We start from the raw sequence: 20,097 nt of genomic DNA on the forward strand, positions 1-20,097 counted from the left end.
TACGTGTATTTCAGGGGTGCGCGGGAAGTTTCACACGTGATAGGCCCTGTGCGATTGGTGTACGTGTATTCCTGGGGTTCGCGTGAAGTTTCACACGCGAATGGGCTGGGTACGTGTATATCAGGGGTGCGCAGGAAGTTTTATACGCGAATGGGCTGGGTACGTGTATTTCCGGGGTGTGCGGGAAGTTTCACACGCGAATGGGCTGGGTACGTGTATTACAGGGGTGCGCGGGAAGTCTCACACGCAAATGGGCTGGGTACGTGTATTTCAGGGGTGCGCGGGAAGTTTCACACGCGATTGGCCTGGTTACGTGTATTTCAGGGGTGTGCGGGAAGTTTCACACGCGATTGGCCTGGGTACGTGTATTTCAGGGGTGCGCGGGAAGTTTCACACGCGAATGGGCAGGGTACGTGTATTTCAGGGGTGCGCAGGAAGTTTCACACGCAAATGGGCTGGGTACGTGTATTTCAGGGGTGTGTGGGAAGTCTCACACTCGAATGGGCTGGGTACATGTATTTCAGGGGTGCGTGGGAAGTTTCACACGCGATTGGCCTGGGTACGTGTATTCCAGGGGTGCGCGGGAAGTTTCACACGCGAATGGGCTGGGTACGTGTATTTCAGGGGTGCGTGGGAAGTTTCACACGCGAATGGGCTGGGTATGTGTATTCCAGGGGTGCGCGGGAAGTTTCACATGCGAATGGGCTGGGTACATGTATTTCAGGGGTGCGCGGGAAGATTCACATGCGATAGGCCCTCTGCGAGTGGTGCACGTATATTCCTGGGGTTCGCGTGAAGTTTCACACGCGAATGGGCTGGGTACGTGTATTTCAGGGGTGCGCGGGAAGTTTCACACGCGATTGGCCTGGGTACATGTATTTCAGGGGTGCACGGGAAGTTTCACACGTGATAGGCCCTGTGCGATTGGTGTACGTGTATTCCTGGGGTTCGCGTGAAGTTTCACACGCGAATGGGCTGGGTACGTGTATATCAGGGGTGCGCGGGAAGTTTCACACGAGAATGGGCTGGGTACGTGTATTACAGGGGTGCGTGGGAAGTCTCACACGCAAATGGGCTGGGTACGTGTATTTCAGGGGTGCGCGGGAAGTTTCACACGCGATTGGCCTGGTTACCTGTATTTCAGGGGTGTGCGGGAAGTTTCACACGCGATTGGCCTGGGTACGTGTATTTCAGGGGTGCCCGGGAAGTTTCACATGCGAATGGGCAGGGTACGTGTATTTCAGGGGTGCGCAGGAAGTTTCACACGCAAATGGGCTGGGTACGTGTATGTCAGGGGTGCGTGGGAAGTCTCACACTCAAATGGGCTGGGTACATGTATTTCAGGGGTGCGTGGAAAGTTTCACACGCGATTGGCCTGGGTACGTGTATTCCAGGGGTGCGCGGGAAGTTTCACACGCGAATGGGCTGGGTACGTGTATTTCAGGGGTGCGTGGGAAGTTTCACACGCGAATGGGCTGGGTACGTGTATTCCAGGGGTGCGCGGGAAGTTTCACACGCGAATGGGCTGGGTACATGTATTTCAGGGGTGCGCAGGAAGTTTCACACGCGATAGGCCCTCTACGAGTGGTGCACGTATATTCCTGGGGTTCGCGTGAAGTTTCACACGCGAATGGGCTGGGTACGTGTATTTCAGGGGTGCGCGAGAAGTTTCACACGCGATTGGCCTGGGTACGTGTATTTCAGGGGTGCACGGGAAGTTTCACACGCGAATGGGCTGGGTACGTGTATTTCAGGGGTGCGCGGGAAGTTTCACACACGAATGGGCTGGGTACGTGTATTTCAGGGGTGCGCGGGAAGTTTCACACGAGAATGGGCTGGGTACGTGTATTTCAGGGGTGCACGGGAAGTTTCACACGCGAATGGGCTGGGTACGTGTATTTCAGGGGTGCGCGGGAAGTTTCACACGCGATTGGCCTGGGTACATGTATTTCAGGGGTGCGCGGGAAGTTTCACACGCGATTGGCCTGGGTACATGTATTTTAAGAGTGCGCGGGAAGTTTCACACGCGAATGGGCTGGGTACGTGTATTTCAGGGGTGCGCGGGAAGTTTCACACGCGAATGTGGTGGGTACGTGTATTTCAGGGGTGCGCGGGAAGTTTCACACGCGAATGGGCTGGGTACGTGTATTTCAGGGGTGCGCGGGAAGTTTCACACGCGATTGGCCAGGGTACGTGTATTTCAAGGGTGCGTGGGAAGTTTCACACGCGAATGGGCTGGGTACGTGTATTTCAGGGGTGCGCGGAAAGTTTCACACGCGATTGGCCTGGGTACGTGTATTCCAGGGGTGCGCAGGCGTTTCCCTGTACACGGGTGCATGTTACACGTCCAAGAACTGCACGTCCGAGTGTCAGCTCGTGTAATTGGAGGATTGGGCCTTAGCGCGTATACGAGGAAGTGACGTGGGACGTGTGGGCCGGTACAAAAGGCATGTGTAGGACGTCATTTCCTTATACGTGCTTTTCGTGGAGAGCGAGTGGGTGAATTCTGTACTTCTTGTCGGTTCACACGCGATTTACTTCACAGCGTTTCTAGTTCGTACTCCCTGTTACCTCTGACTGCTTTTTTCTGATTTTCTGTTGGGCCTGGTTCCTCAAACAGTGTTCACTTCTTCTTTTGGCCTGTCTCCTCAGACAGTGTACAATTCTTCTTTTGGCGGGGGTGTTTCCAACGCGCACACGCGCGTATTTTTCACGCTCATTTTCCAGGCAGACAGTGAGTCGCGCACGTATTTACCAACTGTGCTTGCCCTGTGTGTCGCGTACCCCTTCAGAGGTCATTGTGGGCTGCGTGTAACACGCGTACATTCATTTTTGTGTTTCTGGGTGCCACAGCGTAGTGCGGGTTCATTTTTCCACGCAAGTGGTCTACGAGGGGTTGCGTGCACGTTATATTCTGTTTTTGGGGTGCCTGTGCGTTGCGTGACCCGTCATCTTTCCCCAGGGGTCACATACAGCCTTGCTAGAGCACTAGGGTACGAATTCCATCTAGTACCCTACCCCTTTGACACACAATTGCCCAGGACAATAGTTTACTGCAACTCCCATACGCACAACAACATCAGTGCCATGGTTGGGAAGCGACCAAGCGGTAAGGGTGGCAAAGGTGCCCGAGCCTCAAGAGGTGGCCGTGGTGGGCGCGGTAGAGGATGTGGCCGGGATTTTCAGGGTACCCCTATGCCCCCATGTGTGGAGGACCAGTCAGGGACACCCATGCCCCCCCCATAGTTGAGGGAAACGTGGCTGACACCATCTCTGATCAGCCCTTGTTGGACCAGCCCATTGTGGCACCTGATATGGCAGAGGGTGACTTCCAGGCTGACTTCCAGGTCGCCAAGTCTAGGACACGTGTGGCGGTGCAAGTTGGTGTCACCAGGCCACGTGGATCAGTGGCAGCTATGTCATCTGCTGCCCCGAGTAGGCAGGGTGGGGAGGCTGCAGGGGCAGCTGCAGCTCCATCCAGCCCAGCTCTGACTCTCCCAGCCAGGGCAGTGTTGGTCCCAGTCCATCTTGCTAACGTTCCCCCTGACTACGTAACACTTCAGCCAATGCCTGCACCAAGTCCCATGCATTCCCACACTCCAACTCCCCAGTCCACCAGTGCTCCTGCTCCTAGTGGCCAGAGCGGCGTAGGCCACTCAGGATCCCCACCACCTTCCAAGAAAAAGAAAAAGAGGAAGAGTGCTCGTCCACTACAGGCTGATACCCCAGACACGGCTACGCAGTCCGGCACGCAAAGGAAGCTTAGCTTCAATGATGCCGAACGTGATGCACTTGTGCAGTATGTGTCCGCACACGACAGCGAAATGTTGAGCACTTCAGGGTGCAAGACCACACCTGCCCGACGTCACTGGCAGACCGTCGCTGACATCATAAGTGCCCTTGGATCAGTGAGGCGCACAGCTGGTGAGTGCTACAAGCGCTGGAATGACCTTAAGCGCAGGGCAAAGAAAAAGCTGGCCTCAAGTCATGCCGCTACTCTGGTGACTGGAGGTGGGTCTCCACAAGAGGACATTGAACTCACTGTACATGAGTCTGTTGCTGGGACCTACGTCACAGAGGAACAGATCCAAGGTGTGGGAGATCTGCCAGATTACGAGGCATTGTCCGGTGAGTGCACATGCATGTGTGTGTGATCCATGTGTATGTTGTGTGTGTGAGGGGTTCTGATTGAGTGCCAGGTGAGGGTGTGTGTGCCTGAGTGGTTTGGGTCACCCATGTGCTTCATCCAAAACATTCTGCGCCCCTGGAGTTGGGTACTACAGTATCCCTTCTGCCCACAGTAGATTTTTTGTGCAACATCACGCCAGTTGCCCTTGAAGTGGCATCTTGCTACAACATTGTTCCGTATTTCTCATTGTTCATTCAGGCTGATTGTTTCAATCCCCTACTTTCACTACGCATATCTGAGCCCTATTGTCAAACGATTTGTGAATGCCTATGGTATATGCCATCTGTGTGATGGCATGGTCATGTATGTGGATTGGACATGCCACTCACAGGCCAATGTGTGATGGCTCTGCTAGCCAGCATGCAGCTAATGTGTTGCTCTTCCATCTTGGTGTCATCAGTGTGTGACATTTTCCTCCCCTTCAAATTCAGTGACAGTGCATGCATGGGAGGGTTATAGTCATGTGGGTCATGTGTCAATCAAGTACTGGTTCTGTACCTCGTGAGGCCTAATTGTGTGCAATGGTGCTAATGCCTGTTTCCATTTTTTGTCTTTCATGTTTCTGCAGGGGATGACGCACTTGATGCTGTTGAGGGTGAGGAGATGGTGCAGACCCAGGAGGGATCTCAGGCACGACCGGGCACCAGTGGGGGACGGGGTGTGGTGGTGGGTGAGAACCCACTCTTGCTGAAGACCGTTCTCTCCAGGGGCGTCTCTGGGTGCACCTCACCAGACCTCCTTTCGGGTGTTGATTCGGATGATGAGACCTATGTGGCTTCGCAGGTAGGTGTTTCTGGGAGGGATTCTGTTCTGTCCGACCCACCTGCACCAGGGGTACAGCCCACTATGGGGATGTCAGTGTTGGTAGGTCCGCCTTTGGTGGTTACAGATGCAGGGCCACACTCCGCAACATCTGATCCTGTTCCTGGGCCAGCAGATCAGAGGGGGGAATGCAGTCCTGCAGCCTCAGGCAGTGCCGACACAGCAAGGCACAGTTCGCCTTGCCCCAGACAGGTGTGGTGCCCGCCAACACGGTGGCCGTACGCCACCAGGCAATACCGCATGGGAGAGATCCATATACGGTATGGCAAACCAACAGGCAGCAGCATCTGAGATGATGGCTCAAGCTATGGAGAGGGTGGTCACTTCCATTGTCCCCCCAGAGAGGCAGATGGGGCAACTACAGCAGGCAACAGACTCCATTTGCCAATCACTCAGGGACGACATGTTGGCGTCCAACAGGGACAGACGGGCGGCCCTGGACACTCTGCGGGAAGCCATTTCTTTAGAGTCCCAGGGCCAGAGGGAAGCCCTGAGGGTAGAAGTCCGTCACCTCAGGCAGACTCTTGTGGAGCTTGAGGCTTCCACTGTCACAAGGACAGAACAGCTGCTGGAGCGTGTCACACGTACGCTCTCAGCAGAGATGCAGGCAACTCGGTAGGAGGTCCGGGCATCACGTCAGGTGGTGCATGGTGATCTCTGCACCATAATCCACCAGAACGAGACCTTCCACACCCGCAAGCTTGCTGCCATGGAGGACCAGACTAGGGCTTTGCGTGGGCTGCCTCCCATAGCACCACCACCTTCTGTGGCGGCAGCAGCACAGGGTGATGAGAGCGAGCACAGCGATTCAGAATCTCTCACATTAGCGTAGCCGTGCAGGCCATGAGCCCATGGAGGTGTTTTTTTTCTCGCAACATTCACACAGGTGGCTGTTGGTGTGCACCTTGTCCTCGGACCTCCTGGGTGGCCTCCTCCACCCCCCCTGGCCCCCACATGGCCATTTTTGATTTTTGATTTTTGGATTTTTGTTTTTGATTTTTGATTTTTGCTTTTTTCTTACAGTGTGTTGCCTTGTGTGGCTCCCGTGGGCATCCACTGTATTGCGGCTGGGCACATGCAGGCTTGTCCTGAGTTTGGGTTAGATGCTTGGGTTCGTAAGACACACACCCCTCCTGCTTCCCGTTACCATGGACTTGCAAAGGGTGTGCCCAAGTGACAGCAACTTACACAGTGACGTTGGACTCACATGACATGTGTGGGCAGTCTGTAGTCAGTACTGTGTATACATTCCTAGTGCATATTGTTGTAGTGTTGTACACTGCATGGTGTATTGATGTGTGCTTGTGCATCCATGTCTCCCTCCTAATTTGCAGGTTCATTCCACATGTCTTCACAAGGCCGTCTACATTGGAGATAGAGTTCCTGTTGTAAGCAGTGCACTTCCAGATTTGCGTGGCACCAACACTGTACAGTTGGGGGTGGTCGATGTGCTAGCATCACCAGCTTGTAAGTCTACGTATCCTTTAACTTAGTACTGTCATGTGAAGGCTATGTTTGGGGTGGCTAGCTGCATTGTATTGTGTTAAGTCTTTGGTCATGTGTGTTGTCAGTTCTACATTAATGGGAGCACATTGTGTGTGGCCATTTTCCCATCGGGACACTGTGCTTTGTGACACTTGTGTCATGTTTTGGGGATTCCTTTGTTTGCTCTCACATAGCATGACATGCCATGGTGTGTTGGGGGCGGTGCTGGGGAGATGTTGGGTGACATGTCACTGTTGTCATGTTGTATCTTGCAAGGGGGTGATAATTTTAGCAGCATAGAAGTGTGTCTTTTGATGAGACAGCATTGGTGGTGTTTGTGTAGGTAGGGATGCACACAATGGAACACTACCAGGTGAACAATCTCAGGCTGGTATGGTTGTGACAGTTGATTGTCAGTTGAATTATCATCATTGATAGTCAGCTGGTATGTGCCAGGGCTGTGTGCACTCCACAGGGGTGTGATTTTAGGTGAAGTAATTAGCCACCAGCTGCGTACGGGCTGCCTCACCCCGTGCCCTTTCCCCTCCCATGCACAGCGGGCGTGCATGTGGTTGGGGATGTGGGGGCACCACCATGTCCACCGGCAGACCCCTGCGTGTTGCAATGTTGTGCAGGACACATGCTGCCACTATGATCCTGCACACTACTGGGGGAGCGTATAGCAACTGCCCACCAGAGCGGTCAAGGGAGCGAAAGCGTGACTTGAGCACTCCGAATGTGCGCTCCACTATGCCCCGGGTTGCAATATGGGCTGTGTTGTATCTTACCTGGGGTGGCGTGGTGGGGTTCCGAATTGGTGTCATCATGTGGGTGCTCAGAGGGTAGGCACTGTCCCCTGGGGAGGTGGTGATGGGTATCATTAGTGGGGTTGTGACATTACTCAGTATCTGACATGCATGCATGTGCAGTGGCATTTATACTCACCAACCAGCCATGTATCGCCATGCCGACCAGCTTCTAGGTCCCGGTTTAGGGTTGACATTCTGTAAATGAAACTGTCGTTGGTGGACCCTGGATAGTTGGCATATACTGAGGTGATGATTCCCTTGGCATCACATACTACCTGGACGTTGATGGAATGCCAGTGCTTGCGGTTTCTATAGATGTGCTCAGTTGCCCTGGGGGGACGTAGTGCCACATGGGTGCAGTCAATGGCACCTAGCACTTTGGGGAAGTGTGCCACCCCGTAGAAATCCTGGACGGCAGCCTGCCTTTCTGCAGGTGTTCTGGGCAGGTATATGTGCCTGCGTACTGATGGGCGTGCAGTCATGATGGCCAAGACCTGGTGTAGGCAGCGTGACTGCGTGGCCTGTGAGACGCCCCCAACTATGGCACTTGTCCGCTGAAATGAACCAGTGGCCAAGAAGTGCATTACATTAAGGACCTTCACCATGGGGCTCAGTGCTTGGGAGCAGAGGGTGGGTGATGTGAAGCCATCCTCCCACTCACTGACCAGGTCGAGTATTATGTGAGGTGGAAACCTATACCTCCCATACACGTGGTCATCAGGCATCCCAAAAAGGCTGGTTCTGGGTGTAAAGATTCTGGCCCTGGCTATCCTCCTCCTCCTCCTGCGGTATCCCACGGCCACTGCTGCTAGGAACAGTATATTCATCCTGGCGTCTGAGCTTGTTTGTTGTTTGCGCGCACTTTTATGCTGCGCGGGTCGACGTACGCCTGCTTCCTGCTTGCGTACGTTTTTCCGGATTAGCGCAACTTTTTTTGAGTGTGCGTGTGGGCGTTCCGCGCATTTGCCTCCTGTACTTCCACGCCCACCACAGTGATACACGTACCCCGCTCGGCCAGGCCCAATCGCGTGTGAAACTTCCCGCGAGCCCCTGAAGTACACGCACCCCGCTCACACAGGACCTATTGCGTGTGAAACTTCTCGCGCACCCCTGTAATACACGTACTGGAAAAGTTCTTTTTTTTAATGAAACCTGTCATGCTTGCATCTTCCAGGTCCTAGTTTTTTAATTCTCCGTGATTTAAAGTCTTTTGAATCACGGATTAAACTTGGCTGTAAATTGCTACACAAAGCATTTTTCTGAGCAACGTACCCAGGACAATCGCATGTGAAACTTCTCGCGCACCCCTGAAATACACGTAGCCAGGCCAATCGCGTGTGGAACTTCTCGCGCACCTCTGAAATACACGTACCCCGCTCCCCCAGGCCCGATCGCGTGTTAAACTTCCAGCGAGCCCCTGAAATACACGTACCCCGCTCCCCCTGTCCCGATCGCATGTTAAACTTCCCGCGAGCCCCTGAAATACAAGTACCCCGCTCACCCAGGCCCGATCGCGTGTAAAACTTCCCGCGCACCCACGAAATACACGCACACGCTATTATTCACACAGCGGGTGTCCGTGTTTGTCGCGTACCCCTTTGCACGTCATTTGTCCTAGAGGGCCACAGTATGGGACATTCATCAGAACTGTGTATACATGCTTTTTGTTAGCGCACATTTTGGCGCACATTTTTTTCATGCGCATGGACGCTACCGCCTGCTTTCGTGTGGCGGACGTGTATGGACCTGTGCGCGTCTTTGCCCGTGCGCTGGTTTGCCCTATTCGATTCCATGAATATGTGTTGTAGGCGAGCGTGTGGGCGTTCCGCGCACTTGCCTCCTGTACTTCCCCCGTGATGCCCACATTTTCACGAGTTGTTCCCCATGCCGCGTGTCACGCCCCGTGTTCCGCCTACTTTTGTTATGTGCGCCGCGCTATGTGCGCTTTCGCTGTGGCCTTAGCGCACGCCGTTAGATGACCTGCGCGCCGGCTGCGCCGCGCACTTTTTCAGCGCACATCCCACATTTTACTCGCGCACGGACTTCCATGAATCGATGTGCGATGGTTTCCCTGCGATATTCGCACTTGCACTGCGATTTTCGCTCTTTCACTGCGAATCACACGTTTCAGCACGCTTGCACCGGAATTGTAGGCGCACATTAATTGCATGAATCGGCCTGTTTGTTGGATGGAGCCTCCCATTGCTTGCGTTAATTTCCAACCCAGGCTTAAGGGAAGGTAGAGGGGGAAAGGAGCTGTAACCACTCCCCTACAGGGTAGTAGCCTGTGATCACTTAAATAGGCTGGTGGGGTTGTCAATGGAAGCCGCATGCATATTCTCCTGGACCGGAAGCGATTCATTCGTTATCTGTTGGCACATCTCGTGTGCGGCACTGGACTCAATCATGGCCGACTTCATAAATAAACAGGACGGGACCGTGTAAAGCCCCGGAGTGATTCAGCACCTGGCAGACGCCCCCGCAGTCAATTACTCTGCACTGAACCTGCTCTGAGCGGGAGAATGGAGCGATTCCACCGCCGCACAGCCGGCCCAAATTACCATCATATTTCGCAGGGAATTGTCCCTGAAGGCAGACGGTGCCCACAGATCTAATCGAACGGCACCTGCTTTGAATGTGGAGTTTGTCGATGACTTTGCAAATCTTGATGACATTCTGAGAACATTTCATTGCAGTCTTTCCTAAGCACGCAGGAGTGACAGTAGCTCAGTGGGCATCCCTGATTGCCTAAGCACGCAGGAGTGACAGTAGCTCAGTGGGCATCCCTGAATAAACTTGAATATCAATGATTGCAAAGAAAACGAGATGGTTTAATTAGCCCCCATCGTCTAGATAAGAAAACTGAATGTTGCCTGACTCACAAAGCTATGTTGAAGGCTGTATGTGATTGGACCACATATTGTGCATAAGCGTCCGTGGTCAGGGCCGGCCCTAGGCCTGGGCAGTCTGTGACGCTGGCCAGGGCCCCGCGGCCTTAGTGGCCCCGCAGGCACCAGCTGCCTGCTTCTAGCATAGAAAGGAATATATTTTGTTTTCAAAAGTGTCTGTCCTACCTCCATGTAAAAGGCTCGGCTCCCTTTCGGATTGTCCTGGTGAGGCAACGTGTCACTCTCAACTTCCTGCTGCGATGCTCTCGAGACCAATGCCACCATACCAGTGGCCCACTAAATGGTGCAGGCCCTCGTAAGCCCCGCTTGTCCCTTTCTTTCTTAAAGCGGAGCATTCCAAGTGGGAGCGATTTACAAGTGATGGCCTGTTTAAGAGACCATTTTTTTGGCCACAAAGTTATGAACGTTTTGTTTCTTTGCTAAGAACTGCAAAGGCACTTTTTTGTTTTGTAAGCACATGCAAAGCACCAGTCTGTGCCCTCACTCAGGACAAACATTTCAAGCAAAACCATTTTAAACGTTCTAACTTGTTTACACATGTTCATATTTGCTACGCCCAAAAATGTTTATTTTAGGTAGAATGTGACATTTTCCTCACATTGCATATGAAGCAGGCCTTTGTTAAACATTGAAACACTAACAGGTACACCTTTTACACATTAACTAACTTTTGTTATCAGTGTTTAAGTCTTGAAATTACATTTTTAAAATCCACAGCCCATTGTTTGCCTTCTGCTGAATTGCATTCTGGTATTTGTAGTCCTCCATTCAAGGTGGGGGGAATAATGCCACAATTGTAAACGTTTTGCCTAGCATATTTCTATAAGGATTCATATTTGTGTCTGAATACTTTACTATGGGTTGTGTATTTTTCAAGTTATCTTTATAAAACAAAGTATTGCTGAAAGCCAAACACCGGGAAAGGATGAGGGGGCAAGTGAGTCATGAGTATTTGGCCAGGATGTGGTGGAAGAGGTTGGAGTCCTGGAGAGGTTATTTACTCTGGTTCTGGCCCTCAGCACCTATGCGTATATTATTGAGCCCCTCACAAACTCACAGTTTTTTTTAGGACCTGGGCCCTGTGTTACTGTTTGAAGACCTGAAAAATGCTTATTTCCTTGCCTCAAGAGATGCTGGGCAAATAGGCACTTTAGCATTATAAGGCAATTCTGCAGCAGTAGACACAACCTGCCCCGACTGCCCCAAGGCCAATCCCTGCCCTGACATGACATCCTTGAAACTTGCTTGGAGATTATTTCTTTTGACAGCCAAAATAATTCTTATCTGTAGCTTCTGAAACAAAAAGCATATTGCTAGTTTGAACAATATGGCAAACTACAGCCACAATAAAAATAAAAACAATTGGGAAACGCCTCCAAAAACAGCAGTTAACTTCAGTTAGCAAAACACAATCCCCATATTTCTTCAATCCCTTCCACAGTCAGGTGGTGTTTTCAAAGAAAGGTTTCAGAAATACCTTTTGCAAACAATATTTCCACCAACTAGATCTGCGTAGAGATGTGTTCAAGTTCCTGAAATGCAGACTGGTCTCAAATCCCAGCTACTCCACGTAGCCAAAGTGTGTGCCCGGGGCTCAATACGTTTATATCACTATGCTGCATCTGCCAAAATTAATAGTCTATTTATGGTATTCAGCTAACACTGTCTGCTACTTCCAAAACGTCTCACTCCTGATATTTCCACATAGGAAAATATTATAGTGACAATTCGTATACTGGATGTCTCTGTTTATTGCTCTCCTGCCTTACTCATTGCAACATGTTTTAAATTTAACTTCCCATGATACCAATTTATGCAAATAAAGGGTGCCCCACCCATACATCTTTTGCCACCCAGGGCCCCACAAATCCAAGGGCCGGCCTTGTCCATGGCACACCACTTTTTCAGTCCTTGTCTTTGATTAACAAACTGGAGCATTCTGGGAGTTGTTATTTTAGTTCACTTTAATAACCAACAGGTCATAAACCCATGATAACAATGATTTCCAAAAAGAATTCCAATGGCTGGAAAGACATAAACCCGAGTTGTGGGATGTATTAACCCACTTATGCTCTGCCCTGCGGCATCCCTGTGTCGTGGTGGTGCCAGAATCATCAAAATGGCCCCAAAACCCCTATGCGCGCCAAAACCTCTGGAAATTTCGCTCTACAAAGCACAAAAAGATGGCTGCCAAATCTACCATGCATGTTGTCAGTGGTGGAACAGAGACCTCACTCCTGAAACATGTAATTGGGCTGCCCAACCAGTAAAAATGGAGACTGCATGGAAAGCAGTGCTTGCTGAAAGAAATCCGAATTCTTGCATTTCAAATCTTTTCCTGGTTGCTGAAAATACAAAATGCCAGTCCAAAACACCCACAAACGTCCAATCTTCTTGCTGGGTGTCACATTTTACTGAATTCTAGAAATCATTGTGAAATTGCAATATCCTGGAAAGCTGAATTGGTCATCAAAACACCCACAGCAAGAGTTTGCCTGCCTGTGGGATCTGTCAAAATCTGGGCGCAGTACCAGTGGCCGCCTGAATGACTGTTTCAAAAGCCTGCATTAAAACTGCAAACTTGTACCATTAAGATCTAATGTCTTAAATCTGAGTGACCTGTTATCAAAAGTAACCTAGGTTGTAACTATTTAAACCTCATGGTTTAGAGTCTGGAATCAGTGTTCTAGCTGCTTGTTTTAAAATAACAAGTTTATTGAAACAAAGAAAATTGCAACAAAATGACCTTTAAATTTAAGCCTGACTCCAAGCCAAACCACAAACAACTTCACCCACAGGGCCAGGCACCTCCCTTCTGCTCTCTAGACCAGGAACTCACACCCTTGTGTTGATTAAGAGGGGAGGGGAACTTGGGCTGCTGTAGAAAGAGCACAATGGACTTCCCCCAAGGCAAGGAGATGCTAATCAGGAATGATCGTAAATGGCCTCTGCCAGAAGGAAGGGGGCGGAGATTGCTTCCGAGCTGCAAGAAGGAGAAGGAGGCGGGGACAGACAGCCTTTTGTTGATTCACAATGGATAAAAAGCATATTGCTAAAAAGAGTGATAATTTACTGTGTACAATTGTAAAAAATATGTAAACCCCGGACTTCTGAACCTAATTTTTGGCTGCACATTTTAAGAGGAGCCAGAACTCTGTACTATGTTCTGGGAAGTAACTATGAAAATTATGGTTTTACAGCAAATGTATTTATGTCAAAAGCATGAAACTTCACACGCTTATGCCCATATGCAATACGCACAGTTGTACAAATTTGTGGATAAAATAGACATTGTGTTCCAGCCAAAAAGGGCAGAATTCTGTCAAAAGCCGACACAAGATCCTACAACGATGGGGCTTGGAAAAGCATTTGCTCCACAACATATGTGATCTAGATATGTTATTGTTATAAAGTTTGCAAAATTGTAAATATGCATTATACTAAAAGTAGATTTCATGTTCAAAAGCCAAGGGGAGGATTCTCTGACTCATAAACCCACATCATCATGGCGACACCCTGTTTTCTCCTCCAATCAAGGGAGAGGGGAGATTATAGCCTATAGCCAGCCAAGGGGGCGCGCTTAGGATAATCCAGGATAGACACCCCTTTACCAAATGCATAATAGAGACACACAGATTCACCCACCAACCGATTCCTGGCGAAGTACCCTGAAGGAGATCCATCCATATTCCTTGCTCCAGACTCCAGAAACTTGGCAAAGCAGAAAGGCCCACTCATTAGTTGAACCATTTTCAACTAGGCCTTGAATTTCCAGAACTAGGATAGCACCACCAAAGGGGAACATCAAAGAAAACAGCGGGGCTGTGCTGTAACTGCTTTCTTGCTAAATAATTATCTTCAGAACCGGGAAGGGCAGATTAAACCCAATCCTGTGCTGTGATGTGCCGTGCTGTGCCAATCCTGTCCTGTCCTGTCGTGCGGTGACCAGAGCGCCTTGCTGATTGCAGACCCCGTCCAGTCCGGTGTGCCCAGCAGTCTGATCCCTGACCAGAATCCCTGATGGTTCCATTCAAACCTATCTAGTGAGTATCCATAGTATAGGACTGTCACTAGCCTATGTACTATCCATAGTCAATCCCTATCTCAAATCCATCCTCTCTTATATTCAGAACTGCACTGTTAGAATTATTTTGAATTTCCTGAACTCTCTATTTCATCCCTACTATCTTCCTTCTGTAATAGTATTGTTAAACATATCTTTGCGCTGATATATTTCATCTGAAGAAGGCAAGCTCCTCGGCAGGCAAAAACTTGATCCAGAGGCGTCCTGGTCTAGTGGCTGTGCTCCCTTGTAGTATTTGATTCTTCATAGTCTGACCCTGCTGTAAAGAAATCCTGTTTGTCTTTTGAAAGCGCATCCCTGTTTTCCGATTTTACGCCTTTTTGAGAAAAACGGCCTCCATGAAAACGTCCATAACTTATTCATTTTTATGCTAGAAACAAAATCAAAATATCTGCTTGTAGCCAACACCCACAGCTTTCCATAGAACCAAAAAACGCCTCTCAAATCCCTATAGTTTTCCCACGATCGCGATTACCGCACGCAGAAAAGTTTGCCGCAAATTTTGCATTAGGAAATTTCTATAACGTGCAAAACAGCTTTTCATTGCACCCAACCTCAAATTTCAGTTTCCACATTACGCATTGGTGCCAAATCTTTGCTAGTGTTTGTCGGCAACCATATAAAGCAGCTCCCATTAGAATTTAAACAATTTAAGTGATTTAAGCCATATTTAGTGTTTTACCCAATCCATTTCCAGACAACTTTAAAAACCAGTTTGAAAGTTTGCCAATCAAACTCTGTTTCTCTCTTGTGTTTGCTGGGGGGAAATTGGGATTGACCTTGTATTTGAATTCTGCATTCCTGAAACCTGTTCTCCTATCTCTATACATTGCATATGGGGGGTTGAGGGGTGTGCAGGGGGAAAGAGTAACCAAATTGCTATTTGATTTGAACCCACACCCACAAAAGTCCTATTGCTGTGCTGCATTGTTTGTGATCATTATTACTCCTTGTGATTAAAGAGATTGCTTAGTGTGACATCACCCCATTGGTGATTATTGTATAACCATTGAAAATAGTGTGATTATATTGTGAAATACCTAAATAAATATTTTAACTTTGCAAACCAGCCTGCTTCCTGGTTCAGTGTGACTGGGGTGGGGGGGGGGGGTGTTCTGAGAGAGGGCAGTGATATAAGTGGTTTAGACACAAGTGGTTTAGACACAAATAAATAAGGATTTCAGTTGTGCATTGCACGCTAGGCATTGACTTATGTGAAGTGCCGGATTGAAATCACTTACAGATTCACGTGAAACAATGGTCCAAGGGAGTCTTTGGCTCACCGTATGCATGCACACGTCCAACATTCCTAATTGGCTAGGAGAGGCAATGTAGTTCCCACAGTATAATGTACTGTATGGAGAAATGTATTTTTATGGCGTTTCATGGCCTTTTCACCCTTTAAACCACTGACATATTTTGGTGGGTATTAAGGTGAAAAGAGGTGTATGGAGAGAAAGACTGAGGTCCACGTAGTTGCGAGGGATACAGGTGTCTTTAGAATGCACTGAGCTCCCATGATGAATTTCTAACATCATTGCATGCAGGTATACCCCCACCCACTCACCCTACCTTCACTCTCTATACCCCACCCAACCTCCCACCACTCGCTCAACCCACACCCTCCCACCCACCCTTACCCCACTCTGTCTGCCACCACACACCCCAACCCTCACCCGCTATACCCCTACCCATCCAACCCCACTCTATCTGTCCCCTCGCACTAACCCTACCCCTCATCCTCTTTAGCGATACACGCCACCGTAGCCCCTCTCACTTTACCCCACACACCCTACCCCACTCTCTCTACCCCACCTACCCGACCCCACTCTCTATAGCCCAACCAATCCACCATACCCACGCTCTATCTGCCCCCAACCAACCCCCACTCTCTCTGCCCCACCCACCCTGAACATTGCGTGGCGTTAAACATTCTACCATCTGGCTTTAGCGAGGCCCGCATCTCCTCTGGGTGCAATACTGGTTTTGTCCAATTGAAAGTGCTGAGGAAGATTCTGCCGTTTGCTGCACAATGGGGGTCAGCTCTCCCATCATGGGATCACTGGATTATTGTAATGGGATATATCTTAGTCAAGCAGCCCTTTTAATGCAGCATCTGCAAACTCTAGCACTAAATGCTCCCAGACCTTTTATGCCTAACCTCTGGTAAGGCAGCATCACTGGCTTTCGGTGAAGGATCGGATTACATTCAAGATTCTGTCTATTACACACCGACCAATCCATACAACAGGTGCCATTTACCTCTAATCCAAACTGGTTCATTATCCTTCGGCTAGGTGTCTCTGTTCAGCTTTCAGAAATCTGCTAATAGTCCCCCGATGCCGTTGAGAGAGTGCTGGCGGCACTCTTTTTCGGTGCTTGTCCCTGAACTGTGGCACTCTCTTCCAACTCGGCTGTGTGAGATTACGGACCAGCTTGATTTTCGTAAGGTCTTGAAAATGCATCTATTTTAAAAGTATATACAGACCCTTCTTTCAGTTTGCTGAACATGTTTTCTTACTGCATAGCGCCTCTATGCCTATAGGCCTTAGTTGGCGCTTTATAAATTGTATACATTCATACATACCCTACCCCCTCTTTTTCTACACACACCCACCCTACACCACTACCTCTACACCCACCCACACTACCCACTCTCTCACCATGTGCACCCATCCTACCCTTCCCCACTCCCTCTACCCCCACCCTAACCCCCACTCTGTATACCCCCACCCATTTCTCTAACAATACCTACACTCTCTTTACCACCCCCACCCAACCTACTTCGACTCTTTCTACCACCACGTACCCACCCTACCTTGACTTTCTCTATCCCCATCCTATCTCTGCTCTCTCTAACCCTACCCATCCACCTATATCTCTACCCCCACCCACCCTACCCCCAATTTTTATTCCTCCACCCACCCTACCCCCACTCTCTACACTGCCAACAACCCACCTACCCTACACCTACTCTCTCTAACAACACCTACCCAACCCCCACTCTCTCTACTCCACCAACTATATCTCCACTCTCTATACCCCACTAATTCACCCTACCACCACTCTCTATAACCCCACAACATCCACTCTCTCTACTCCAACCCACCCTATCACCACACTCTCTGCCCAGACCCACCAACCCCACCTCTACTCTCTCCGCCCCCACCCACCCTACCCCCACTCTCTCCACCCCACTAACTCACCCTACCACCGCTCTCTCTAACCCCACAACATCCACTCTCTCTACTCCAACCCACCCTATCACCACACTCTCTGCCCAGACCCACCAACCCCACCTCTACTCTCTCTGCCCCCACCCACCCTACCTCTACTCTTCCTACGACCACCAACCCACCCTACCTCTACTCTCTCCACCCCCACCCACCCATCCTACCTCTACTCTCTCTACCCCCACCCACCCTACCTCTACTCTCTCTACCCGAACCCACCCACCCTACCTCTACTCTCTCTACCCCCACCCGCCCACCATACCTATACTCTCTCTACCCCCACCGACCCACCCTACCTCTACTCTCTCTACCCTCACCCACCCACCCACCCTACCTCTACTCTCTCTACCCCACCCACCCTTCCTAGCTCTACTCTCTTACCTCCCACTCACCCACTTTAGCTCCACTCCCTCTCCCAAAATGTCTCTCTCTACCCCCGCCCACCCTAACTCCACTCTCTCTACCCCACCCACCCTTCCTCCACTCTCTTTACCCCAACCACCCTTCCCCCACTCTCTCTACCCCAAATCTCTCACCCACCCTATCCCCAATCTCTCTACTAAACTCCCACTCTCTCTACCACCAGCAACCCAACTCTATCTACAACCGAGCCACCCACCCCACCTCCACTCTATGCCCTCTCTCATCCTTCCTCTCACGCTCTCGCTTTATTTGTTACCCTCTCACTCTCAACCTTTCTCGCCCATATTTCCTCTTGCTCATCATCAATGGCACCCTCTCTCAATTGATTTCTCCCTTGCTCTATTCTCCTTCCTTCTCATTCTCTTGCACCTCCGCACTCCTTATCCCATCTTCCTTTGAAACGTTGCACTCTCCTCCTTGCACACTGGTGCAAAGAAAATGCAAAATGCAAAGAACAACAGTAAATGCTAAAACTATCGGCTTTGCCACACTTGTTTTTACTGCCGTTCGGGTCAATGATACCATGTGTGTTCTTACACCATTACACCAGAAGGGGCATTTGTGCAGCCTTCACGGTATTGCTATTTTACTGTGCCATCATATTATGGTGTTAGGGGGCAAATGCAATACAACATGATGTGTGTTGTTATATGGTGGGCGGGGAATGTGTGTAGCCAGCAATGGAATGTTTTCATTCTGTGGCATGGCTTTATTTTACTAACATTAAGGCAAAGCCAACTGGAGTATGTACTTAGGTGGGTATACTGGCATATATTGTCAGAGCCAGTGTGAACATTGTTATAGTATCATTACTGGCATTATGGGCAAAGCAAACTTCAGTATATTCTTATGTGGGAATACTGGTATATATAGGTGCACCGTGGGGGCACAATCAGTATGAACATGTGCTTTACACTTGCAGGCATATGGTGGGCAAATGCTCTATGACAATGCCCTGGAACATGTTCCTCTGCAGTGTTGGAGACTTAGCATGTAATGGATCTTTCTCACGTTTTACCCTACACAAACGATTGTCAAAGGTGTGGCTTTATACCTAATCTATCATAGAAGGTCTACTGTAAAATGCACCCTTTTAACCCATTATTTATGAAATGTTCTCAGGGGGAGAAGCTCCCCAAACCTTCCTTGATTGGATTGCGCTCCCTCGCTACGCTCAGTTGCTCTTGCGCATTTGGCCGCGAGCAGAACGAACACCCTCCCTTTTAAGGGCTCCCCTTAGGGTGGACCCTACTACATTAGCTCCAGGCCCCTCTTGTTACACAATCATGGCTATGCCTCTGCCCTATAGGGCCGTGCTTGTAGATTGTGCAGCAGGCCAGCCTTGCAGCAGATTGTGCAGCAGGCCAGCCTTGCAGCAGCTTGTGCAGCATTGTTTAATATGATCATACTATTTATTGAGGCTGGCATCATAGTCTGGGGATAAAGAACACCAATATGAGCATGTGTTTTTCATGGACAACAGTGGCATGGCATTTTTGAGTGCGTCATCACACTTTCTTCTGGAATGGTGGAAGGATAGCTCAGGGGCAACGCTTGTCTTGGAAGCAAGACCATGCATAGGAACACAGGTTTGAATCCCGAACCTGCGCTTAGAAACCACTCGCTGGTATTAAGCGCGTTATAAATGGAAAATACAATAAAAATAAAGAAAGAAATAATGCAGATGTGCAGAAAATTGTGATGGCAGTTTTAATAAATCATGCCAGTGGTGTCGCAGTAAAACAGATGATCATTTTGATGTGATATTGTGGCGTGATTGTGTTTTAGTGAACTAAAACACATCTGCGTTTATTAAAATGGCAACACTTTTTTTCTGGGGAAATGAAGATGCCAGCATGATAATATGGCCAGCCGGGGCATCAATGGCAGGGCTTTGCTGGACCTTTAATCACAACTTTCTGGGGGCAATGTGGATAAAAGCATGACAATGTGTTTTACAGGAATCACATTTCATAATATTTCTGAGGCTAGAAACGCAATTATCTGCAGGCATTGTAGATTTCAGCGTGTTCATTTGTTAAACTGGGCCAACACTAGAATGGTGTTGACCTGGTAAAGCCTGTTGCTTTTTTAATGTAGTTTACTGGTGAAATACACTGCTGATAGTGGCATATCCATATTT

At 49.5% G+C, this 20,097-nt stretch overlaps 1 protein-coding gene across 4 annotated transcripts in view; it reads right to left on the bottom strand.

Annotated features, from left to right (window-relative positions):
• Positions 1-20,097, bottom strand: part of ARRB1 (arrestin beta 1) — a 1,358,416-nt gene that overhangs the window by 517,537 nt on the left and 820,782 nt on the right. The gene's annotated exons all lie outside the window — the stretch shown is intronic.

The sequence above is a fragment of the Ambystoma mexicanum genome, chromosome 7q, assembly GCF_040938575.1.
Source record: "Ambystoma mexicanum isolate Mex_15411 chromosome 7q, UKY_AmexF1_1, whole genome shotgun sequence".
Classification (NCBI taxonomy): domain Eukaryota; kingdom Metazoa; phylum Chordata; class Amphibia; order Caudata; family Ambystomatidae; genus Ambystoma; species Ambystoma mexicanum.